Genomic DNA, 10480 nt, shown 5'->3' on the forward strand with positions numbered 1-10480 from the left:
TCAATAAAGCTCTTGTTTTCCTCAAAAAAAAATTCCTTCTATATCTATGTCATAATGAAGTGTCACAAGCAACATAGAGGCAACGTCCTTTCACTGGTGTAGAAACCATCTTTGGTCGGTCGGCCAAAATCCACAATAGTCCCGTTCAAAAGGTTAGAGCTACTTTTTTTATCTTTAGCTCCGGTTGGTGTTATCAACCAGGACTAAAGATCTATTTCTAGTCCCGGTTGGTAACACCAACCGGAAAAAAAGATCCCTATTATCTTTAGTCCCGTTTGGTGTTACCAATCGGGACTAAAGATCTATTTCTAGTCCCGGTTGGTAACACCAACCGGAACAAAAGATCGGCACGTGCGGCATGCGCCTTGGAGAGTACGAGGCGTGCACGAGATCGAGGAGGAGGAGACGGGATCAGTTAATAAATTCTATCTCCTCCTCCCTTACCATATCTCTTCCTTCTCCCATCTCTTCCTCTTCCTCCTCCTCCTCTCCTTTAACTCCTCTCCACTAACTCCTCTCCTCCCTTCCCCCCATCATCCCCACTTCTGATCTGCAGCACGGAGGGCCGGGCGGCCTCACGGCGGCGCGGCAGCGAGCGGCGCGCCGGTGGCCGGCACGGCAGCGGCAGCCGCAACGGGTGTTTTTTTTCTTTTTTTTTTCTGAGAATTTGTGATTCGGGTCTGTGTATTTGATTTATGTGTGATGTGAATATGTGATGTATTCGTGATGAATTTTGTAGAAGTTGTGATGTAGTTCTTTTTTAAGATTTTGTGATGTATTTGCATATAATCGATTTGGGGATTTGAGGATTTGGGGATAATTTTTTTGGGATTTTGGGATGGGGATGGAGTGAAATCAATATATTAAAAACAATGAAGAAAAGAAAAAATAATGGAGCAACCGGATCTAGCTAGCCTAGCTCTATCTTTAGTCCCGTTTACCAACCGGGACTAAAAATGCTCTATCTTTAGTCCCGGTTGGTACTAAAAACAGATTTTTACTCCCGGTTAATTCACCCGAGACTAAAGATCGAATTCGTAGTCCCGGTTGGAAAACCGGGACTACAAAGGGTTATGAACCGGGACTAAAAAGCACTTCTCCACCAGTGTTTGCAGATAATAAACTTGCGAGTTCCTTAGAGTAAATGGGAGGTAGAGGACAAACCCATAGGATGTATGTCTCTCACCTCTAAATATAAGTTCAATTATGGAATGCACATCGAATTGACATTGTAAGTCTCTCTAATTGCTTTCGTACTTGCAGTTGCCTAGAATCGAGCGTCGAACCAACTTTGACGACAAAGGCATTAAAAATATGCAGCAGGACCTTTACAACTTCATATACCGTGAGTGCTGTCATGAAAAAGGGCGTTTCTTCACCCGTGAAAAACCTCTAGCGATGAATGATGACTTTCGTACAGTGTCATATCACTGTCAGAGGACAGCGACATGTAGAATATCTAAGGCAAAGAGGAGAAGATAAAACCATATGTTGATAATCTACATAGCTAGATTGTTCATACTTCACTAGTACAAGTCCTCTCATCTGCGACGGCCCCTCACATGCTGGGCTACATGGGCTGTCACAACAAAGTCATCTTAACTAGCCCTAAATTAACACCATTGTAGATGTACTCATACAGACATAATCGAGGTGCATATACCTATAGCCCGTCACCGATGACACACATCTGTGATGGGCACACCGTTAGGCCCGATTGAGATTACCTCATATACCTCAATCGGGCCCAAGTACAAAGCCCGTCAGCGATGAAGAACATCGGTTACGGGCTCCAAATATGGCCCGATTGAGATGAGGTTAACGCCCGTCACTGATGATTCATACATCGGTGATGGGCTTTTATTTATGCCCGTTAGAGATAATTGTGCGCCCGTTGGAGACCTCATTTCTTTGGCCTGATTGAGATATATTTTGCACACACTAGAACCGGATCGGTCATCTCTAACGGGCTTAAAGCATCATCTCTTTTGGGCAGGGCCCCCGTCACTAAGCAAAGGTCAGTGATGTGAGAAAATATGTCAATCGGGCATCCGGCCGTCACGGATGACATATCTCAATCGGCCTAATACAAAAGGCCATTACGGATAACTCTCATCTCTAACGGGCCTAAACTTTAGCTATCACGGATGACTCTCATCTCTTACGGGCCTAGATTATAGCCCGTCACGGATGAGTATAATCCACAAAAAAATAAATTTTGTTTTTTTTGTTAGCCTCTAGCCTCTGCCCTCACTTGTGTGCCTTCCCGGTTGGTCACCCATCCCTAAATTGCTCTAGGCCAAGCACGCTTGAGATTGGCTTCTGAGAAAGAAATTGTAATTTGTTGGTATGAGTATTCTATTAATCCTATTAAGCCCTGTGCCAGAATATCACACCCTAGCATCCCCTATTCATATAGATTCATTAACATACATAACCATCAATATATTTAACACAACCACATTCACATAACATCCATTTTGATCACATGTTTTACCAAGAAAACCGAGTTAATTGGATCAAATATATATTTAGCAAGTATTATCAAAGAGGAAGCAAATCAGACTTATAGGAAAAAATGAATTTCGAATTGAATTTTATGATACTAAATGATCTCATATGAAAAAGCTATCAAAAACAAAGTTGTAGAACTCATTGAGATCTACCAATTTTATTTTGGTCATTTCTCTATCTGGGTTTGATTGGACTATATAAAATTTGTATTTTAAAATATAAGAAATTCAAATATTTTTTCCGGTAGTAAATGATTTCAAATGGAAAAATTGTCAATAACAAAGTTGCATAACTCATCAAGATCTGCAACTTTTACTTTGGTCTTTTTTCTATATAACATTTTTTGAACAGTTTGAATTTGAATTTGAAAATATGACAACTTCAAACAACATTTTCAAATACTAAATGATTTCAACTGAAAAAGTCAACAACAACAAACTTGTATAACTCATCAATATCTATAACTTTTATTTTGTTCATTTTTCTATACAACATTTTTTTGAATAGTTTGAATTTGAATCTGAAAATATAACAACTTCAAACAACATTTTCAAATACTAAATGATTTCAACTAAAAAAGTCATCAACGACAAAGTTGTATAACTCATCATGATCTATAACTTTTATTTTGGTCATTTCTTCATCCGACAAAGTGACCATCATCCGTGACGGGCACCAACTTAAGGTCCGATTGAGATATGGAATGTTATCTCAATCAGGCCTAAACTACGGACCATCACTGATAGGTATCATCCTTGACGGGCCTGAGTTATCTCAATCGGGCGTTTTTTTTGGCCCGATTGAGATGACTTCCTTGTGACGGCCGCTAATTCCAAGCATGTTAGAGGCCGTCACAGATGGAAGGTTCTGTACTAGTGACACTATAAATACTCCTCCCGTCTATTGTCCGAAGTTATCCCACTGTTCACTCTCTTGGAGGGAGGTTGAAGGGGGCGAATTTTCATCATTTTTTTCCAAAGGAAAACAAGAAAATCATAAAATTAAGTAAAAAGTTACTGATCATTTCTTATTAATTTAGTATTACTTATCTTATAAGTTGTTAACTAAAATTTTGTTCATTTTTGCAGCGATGGATCGAAGTTGGATATATGCGACTACTTTGAATCATCATTGTAAGGAGTATAGAGATGTCGTATTAAGTTTTATGAACGCTGCGGAGGAGGATAGGAAAAGAAGAAATAGCAAATACATGTGTTGTCCATGTAGAGATTGCAAGAATGAGAATATGTTTGAAAGTAGAGTGGACATACACTCTCACTTAACACAACGGGGATTCAAGAAGGGATACGCATGTTGGGTGAAGCATGGAGAGCAAGAATCAGGAAGTGGTGCAGTTGTAGATAGAAGTGGTGCAAACAATCATGAAGGAGATGAAAATGAGCATGACATGTTTATACCATCTCCATTGGGGGGTGAAATGGTTGATGTGGACCCTGATCTGCTGCAAGACATGTTACGTGATGTTGAGGACCCAACTTACAACTAGAGAGATTCCATGAAGTTCATCAGGTTGGTCAGTGACTCGGAGACACCTATATATGCCGGATGCAAGCTAAAACACACTAAATTGTCAACTACCTTAGACCTAATAAAGCTGAAGGCAAGGAGTGGATGGACAGACAAGAGTTTTATATAACTTTTGGGAATATTGAAGGTCATGCTTCCTAAAGAGAACACACTGCCCGAGATGAAATATGAAGCATGTTCTGTGTCCCCTGGGGTTAATTAGAGGTCCATAGAATTCACGCTTGTCCAAGTGACTGCATATTGTACCACAAGCGATATGCGGATTAGATGCTTGTCCTATAAGCTTGTACGTATATCGTTTGAATGTGACGTGAACAAAATTATACAGACAGTAACAGTACATATGTTTGGGTGTCTATATATAGGGCTCAATATTTATGAAGCACACAATAATCAAAGAAGACCCACTAATTAATAAAACTATAAATATCAAGATCTGCAGCCTTTAGATACATGGCCACTACCAGCTTTAAAAAGGAAAGGTGGAGCCTTGCCGGCGCCACCGCGCTCGTCACCGGCGGTAGCAAAGGCATCGGGTAATTGATAGTTAACCAAATCGATCATATCTGACAGTTTGTTCCGCACGCTAATTCATTACATTATTAATGATTTAGTACCAAATCATCCAAATTATATATGCAGCCGGGCCATCGTGGAGGAGCTAGCGAGCTTCGGCGCGACACACCTGTGCCAGGAACGAGGCAGAGCTGAGCAGATGCCAGGAGGAGTGCAACTCCAGGGGCCTCGCCGTCACCGTCTCCGCTTGCGACGTGTCGGTGCGTGCCGACAGGGAGGCGCTCGCCGCCAGGGTGCGTGCCCTGTTCGACGGCAAGCTTAGCATCCTAGTAGGAGAATACCATCAAATCATCAACTTGTCTTCTCTCGATATGTAAGTGATATCTGCACACGAACGACCACGAACGGATTTGGATGCAGGTGAACAACGTTGGGACGTCGTACCTGAAGCCGGCGGTGGAGCTGACGCTGGAGGAGACGTCGAGTTTGATGGCGACCAACTTCGAGTCATGCTTTCACATGAGCCAGCTGGCGTACCCTCTCCTCAAGGCCTCTGGGAGGGGGAACATCATCAACATCTCTTCTGCGGCTACCTCCCTCGCGTTGCCTTCCCTTCCCGTCTACTCGGCAGCCAAAGGTTGATTGAGGACACCCGGCCCACTATACTATTTTTTCTTTAGCAATGAAAGATATAATGATCTTAGTCATAGAGAGTTCCATACACATATAGATAGGCTGTGTTTGTAACCCATTGTTCCCAACTCTTTTTCATTTTCATTTTCCGCGTGCACGCTTTTTAAACTGCTAAACAGTGTATTTTTTGTAAAAAGTTTCTATATGAAAGTTGCATTAAAGAATCATACCGATCCATTTTTTAAAAAAAATTAGCAAAAACTTAATTAATCATACGCTAATGGATCGCTCTATTTTCCGTGCACACAACTTGTATTGGGAACATCGGATTCCAAAAGCCGGATTCCAAAAGCAGCCATAGTTAGGATGCAAACAACCGTTGTCATGTCGTATGACACGAAGGAAGTCTGGTAAATATATTTTCGTAGCCTTCACGCCATAATCCTCAACCACGAGTACTCGTTTTTACAGGCCGGCACCATGTGCATGCCTTGCTAGATGAATTATTTCCATTTCCTTATTTCCTTCTATATATTCTGTTATGCCCTGAACGAAATTAATTAGCTAGTTAGTTTTAGCGATTCCGATCCAACGAGTCTCAAGTAGTACAAACAATCGTCGAGCTCAATTATAGAGGAAAATCGCCATCCTGATTCTAATAAATTGATTTTGTAAGAGAAAAAATAGTTAATAAGCTATGTACCACCGGTTTAGGGTCCATGACAGCTAAGGTTTATATATTCGATCCACCTGTCTAAATCAATTAAGGCAAATGCTAATTTCAGACTTTGACATGAGACCGACCGATATATAGAAACTCCGAATTTTGGAATTACAGTACTGCATTAATAAAATTGAAAGTAAATAGAAAATTTATGCTTGGATTCTATACTTGATTTTGTAGTCATTACTTTTGTTTTCTTATCTACATGTAAATTATTGTTTTTCGGATGCTTCAAGACCCCGCTGAAGTAATTTACAAAAATTCTTCTTTCTCGATGGTGATCGTGTATATTTGAATATTGAAACAAAGTTACGTGTATCAACAATATTTAATAACAACATATTAAACATATAATAAAAGTTTATATCTGTACGTAATATCAAAATAGTAATAGCCCGTGCAATGCATAGGTTGACGACTAAGTAGCGTTAAAATGTTATGTATGTATAATATATATGTATGCAGGTTAATTATATGCTGGCAACACCACCAGGCATCACCCTACGTATAATAGTTTAATTTACTTGTAAGTCGACAAATACTAAGTGATTAATAATGTCTAAATTTTATTGGATTTTATCATAGACCAAACAATGTGAGCACCAGTATCACTGATTTTTGTTTTTCTTAATCGTTGTAATTTTGGCACACCACGCATGTTTTCTCCTTGTGAGTCGACACTGTGAGTAAAATATATTCATTCAAGCATGTCAACAAGTTCTATATAACGGACACTAGCTGTGCCGTTTTATATCAGGAGCAATGAACCAAGTCACTAGGAACCTGGCTTCTGAGTGGGCCAGCGATGGCGTCAGAGTCAATTGCGTTGCACCAGGCTACATCAAGACGCCACTCCTAGCTGACGTAAGTTCTTTGTTAAACGTTTGACTTTGGTAAAAGTCAAAACGTCTCAAGTTTAACTATGCTATAGATAAATATAGTACTCCCTCCATGTCCTATAATATAAGGGATTTTGAGTTTTTACTTGCAACGTTTGACCACTCGTCTTATTCAATTTTTTTTGAAATTATTATTTATTTTATTTGTGACTTACTTTATTATTCACAGTACTTTAAGCACAACTTTTCGTTTTTTTATATTTGCAAAAAAAAATTGAATAAGACGAGTAGTCAAACGTTGCAAGCCAAAACTTAAAATCCCTTATATTGTGGGACGGAGGGAGTAATATTTATAAAACTAAATTAGTTTGATCAAATCAACACTTGAATATATTTTCATCGTAAATTTGTTTTGGGTTGAAAATATGTTACTACTTTTTCGACAAATTTGATCAAATTTAGAGTATTTTGACTTTGACCAAAGTCAAAACGTCTTATAACCTTAAAACGGTATAACTGTTTTAAAAAAATAATGCAAGGTACTATACAAGTTGTTCACTTTGTTGGCCAAATCAACCTTACCAAATTTTCTTAATGTTAAATTTTGACATATTTTGTCATTACTGAATTTCAGTAGCATTAGCTTTGTTTAGTTTTATATCTTTGCCAAATTTCGATCTAGATAGGAATACAAACGCATCTAGTTGAACTAATCTAGCAATTAAATGAAACTAAAGAAACCTAAAATTTACAGTAAATTTATACTAGAGGTGCGAGCTTTCAGAATATACAAGTTTAAGCTATTTATCATGCAAATTTTCTCGACTGATAATTAAAAAAAACATATTACTGATAAAAGAAAGTACATAATAGTCTATCCAACCAAAACATTGAAGTAAAAAATGTTTCATTTGAGGGCTAATATGAGAATTTTAAAGATCATTTCTTTCTCCTTCATTTAATGTGAGAGTCTATAAAGCAATAACGTTATTATTTCTCCTTCATTTGCTAACAAAAGCCAAGGTTCATAGGAGAGAAATACTCTGTTTTTCTTTGATCACTACTCCGTAGTTATTATTAGCTGGTTAGGCCATGATAAGCGAAAGTTTCGTACTACTTATGTTAATAATAGTATGGTATCTTCTTAAGTATTTGTAACTTCTTTTAAAAAGGAGAGCTATGTTGATATCTATTATATATTAAAAGTCCATTAAACTTCCTACAAACGCTCTAACACCGTTATGTGGTACTCTTATAAACGCTCTTAAGACGCCACATGACACTATCTAATATCACCGTTAATTTTCATTTAAATTGGTGGACCCGTTCTAACCGTACCGTTGATTTTCGCTTAATTTGTGGACTCATTATTTTACACCATTAAATTAAATTTATTATTAAAAAATAATAACTTCCTCCGACTGTATATATGATACAAACATGACCGCTGTCTCCCTACGTAGGTACGTACGTACGTACGTATGATTGGAAACAAAAACTTGAGTATGCACATTACTATTGAAAACGAAGCTTTCCTTCTGCTGCCCGGAAGAAAAAAAATTGACGGTCTATTTTAATTTTACAATATAAAAATAAAATATATTACTTCACAAATATAAATATATAGTAAAACTAAGATCTATAATAAAAAATATAAAATATCCAATAAATGTTCTTTAAACCATCTTTTAATTTTTTAAAAGAAAATATACTTCCTCCATCCCACAGTATAAGACGCGCACATATTTCAACATTCAATATTTTATTTGTTAAAAAATATATCATTAGATTGAAATTTAAATTTACTTTCATATGGTTACAATTTTGTTACTACAGACCTTATAGTATATGAAAAATTATAAGGTAAAAGTTAGTTTTGATGACCGTGCTAATTTTAACCACGCCTTATATTATGGGATAGAGGGAGTATCTAATTTATGATCATGTTGTATTTTTTAAATCTATTATATACTAAAAATCCATTAAACTTTCTATAAACATTCCTAAATCATCGATTAGCGCTATAATAAATAGAGAAATTGAAGAAATTATCTCACCATTAGATCTATCTTTAAACAAAATCCAACAACCCATCCATAAATCCAATCCTACCCCTAACCCACCACCTCCTGGGCATCCTCTCCCCCATCATCACCTACTTAACATTATTATGTACATCTGTCCCTCCCTCTGTCTCCTATCTTCTATCATCGATTACTCTTTCCATCTTTTCGATTTCCACCTCCTCATTGCCCTCGCATGCACACAACATTGTCCGTCCCCTCCCTATTTTTTATCTATTAAACTAAAAGAGAAACAATCAATAATGTTAGATATTTTTTTTGAGAAACAAAGTACAAACGTAGGCACTCACAACGCATGCACACTCACACCTATAAACGCACGCACGCACATCCTACCCCTATGAGTACTTCTGAGAGACTGAATCCACATATTTTGATATTGATAAAGTGACCACGAGCACCTCACTATCACCGGGTACATTGTCTACCACTGAAAGAATTTGTCAGTCTAGGACTTGAACCCAAGTGGACAAGTTCCACCACAAGGAACCTAACCAGTGAGACACGTCTACTTCGTAATAATGTTGGATATTAAAACAACCATAAGTTTTAAGCTACATTTCTGAAATATTCCTATGCCTTTTAATTTGGTGGAACTATTATTTATAAGAAAAACAAGTATGTATGTATGGTACATCACATTTCAAAAATATTATTGTGCAACTATATTTTATCATTATTGTATTCATGTTAGGTTGCGTAGAACCTCTTACCCACTCTACGTAAAATGTTCATGGATGGACCGCCTCTCAAACTACATCAATCATATTAGCTATAAAGTATTTAGTGGAGCTTTATGTCCCACCCAATTCATTCTCTAATAAACCATGATAATATATATGCATTTAGAAAAAAAAACCTTACTTTTACTTTACGCTTACTTTTACTTTCGGTGACATGTTTTGTAAAAAAAATTAGTCTACCTTCTTTTCAAATGATGAAGAAGATTATAAATAATTGCTTATAAATATCACTTAAATATGATGTAATATAAAGCTAATAGGTTAGAAAATTATAAAAATAATTAATGCCAATGAAAACAACAGAGAAATCGTGGCATATGTTCTCCAGTTAATATTTCACTCTTATAAGTGTCTCAAACTTAGTGTACGACGCATGCATGCCCGCTCATTCGCGTGGGCTACCTTCCTAGTTCTAACAACAGTTAATTAAAAATAAACGGAGATCATGAAAGTTTATAGACATGCCATAGCTATACTTCATTTTCTATATATTTTGTTACATCTGTAGTATGTGGCCAGCGAGATCTTCGAAGAGAGCGACTACAGCCGTATTCCTTTGGGTCGTGTCGGTGACCCGGAGGAAATCTCGTCGCTGGTGGCGTTCCTTTGCATGCCGGCGGCGTCCTACATCACCGGCCAAGTGATATGCGTTGATGGGGGAAGCATCCTTTCTTGAATTGTATGTTTGCAAAATAAATTAGGACATATATGACATATCCTATAATGAATTGGAAGACATATATGCAAGAATGGAACCTGTGTACCATTAATCAGAAACCAGGCTAGGCTTCTCTGCCAAGAGCACAGACTGTGTGTAATGTGGCTACCATATATTTGGAATAAATTTGAAAAAAAAAATATGGGGACAAGTTTGACAAA

General features: G+C 37.4%; 1 long non-coding RNA gene and 1 pseudogene across 1 annotated transcript; one reads left to right on the top strand and one right to left on the bottom strand.

Moving 5' to 3' along the window:
- Window positions 1-4408: 4408 nt before the first annotated feature.
- Window positions 4409-5162, bottom strand: LOC136353913 (uncharacterized). Its single transcript, XR_010737425.1, has 2 exons — window positions 5023-5162; window positions 4409-4904 (listed from the first exon to the last, which is right to left on the bottom strand). It is a non-coding gene; the product is annotated as an uncharacterized lncRNA (long non-coding RNA).
- On the top strand, window positions 4516-10480 carry LOC4350417 (tropinone reductase homolog At5g06060-like; annotated as a pseudogene).

Source organism: Oryza sativa, chromosome 11, assembly GCF_034140825.1.
Source record: "Oryza sativa Japonica Group chromosome 11, ASM3414082v1".
In the NCBI taxonomy this organism is placed as follows: domain Eukaryota; kingdom Viridiplantae; phylum Streptophyta; class Magnoliopsida; order Poales; family Poaceae; genus Oryza; species Oryza sativa.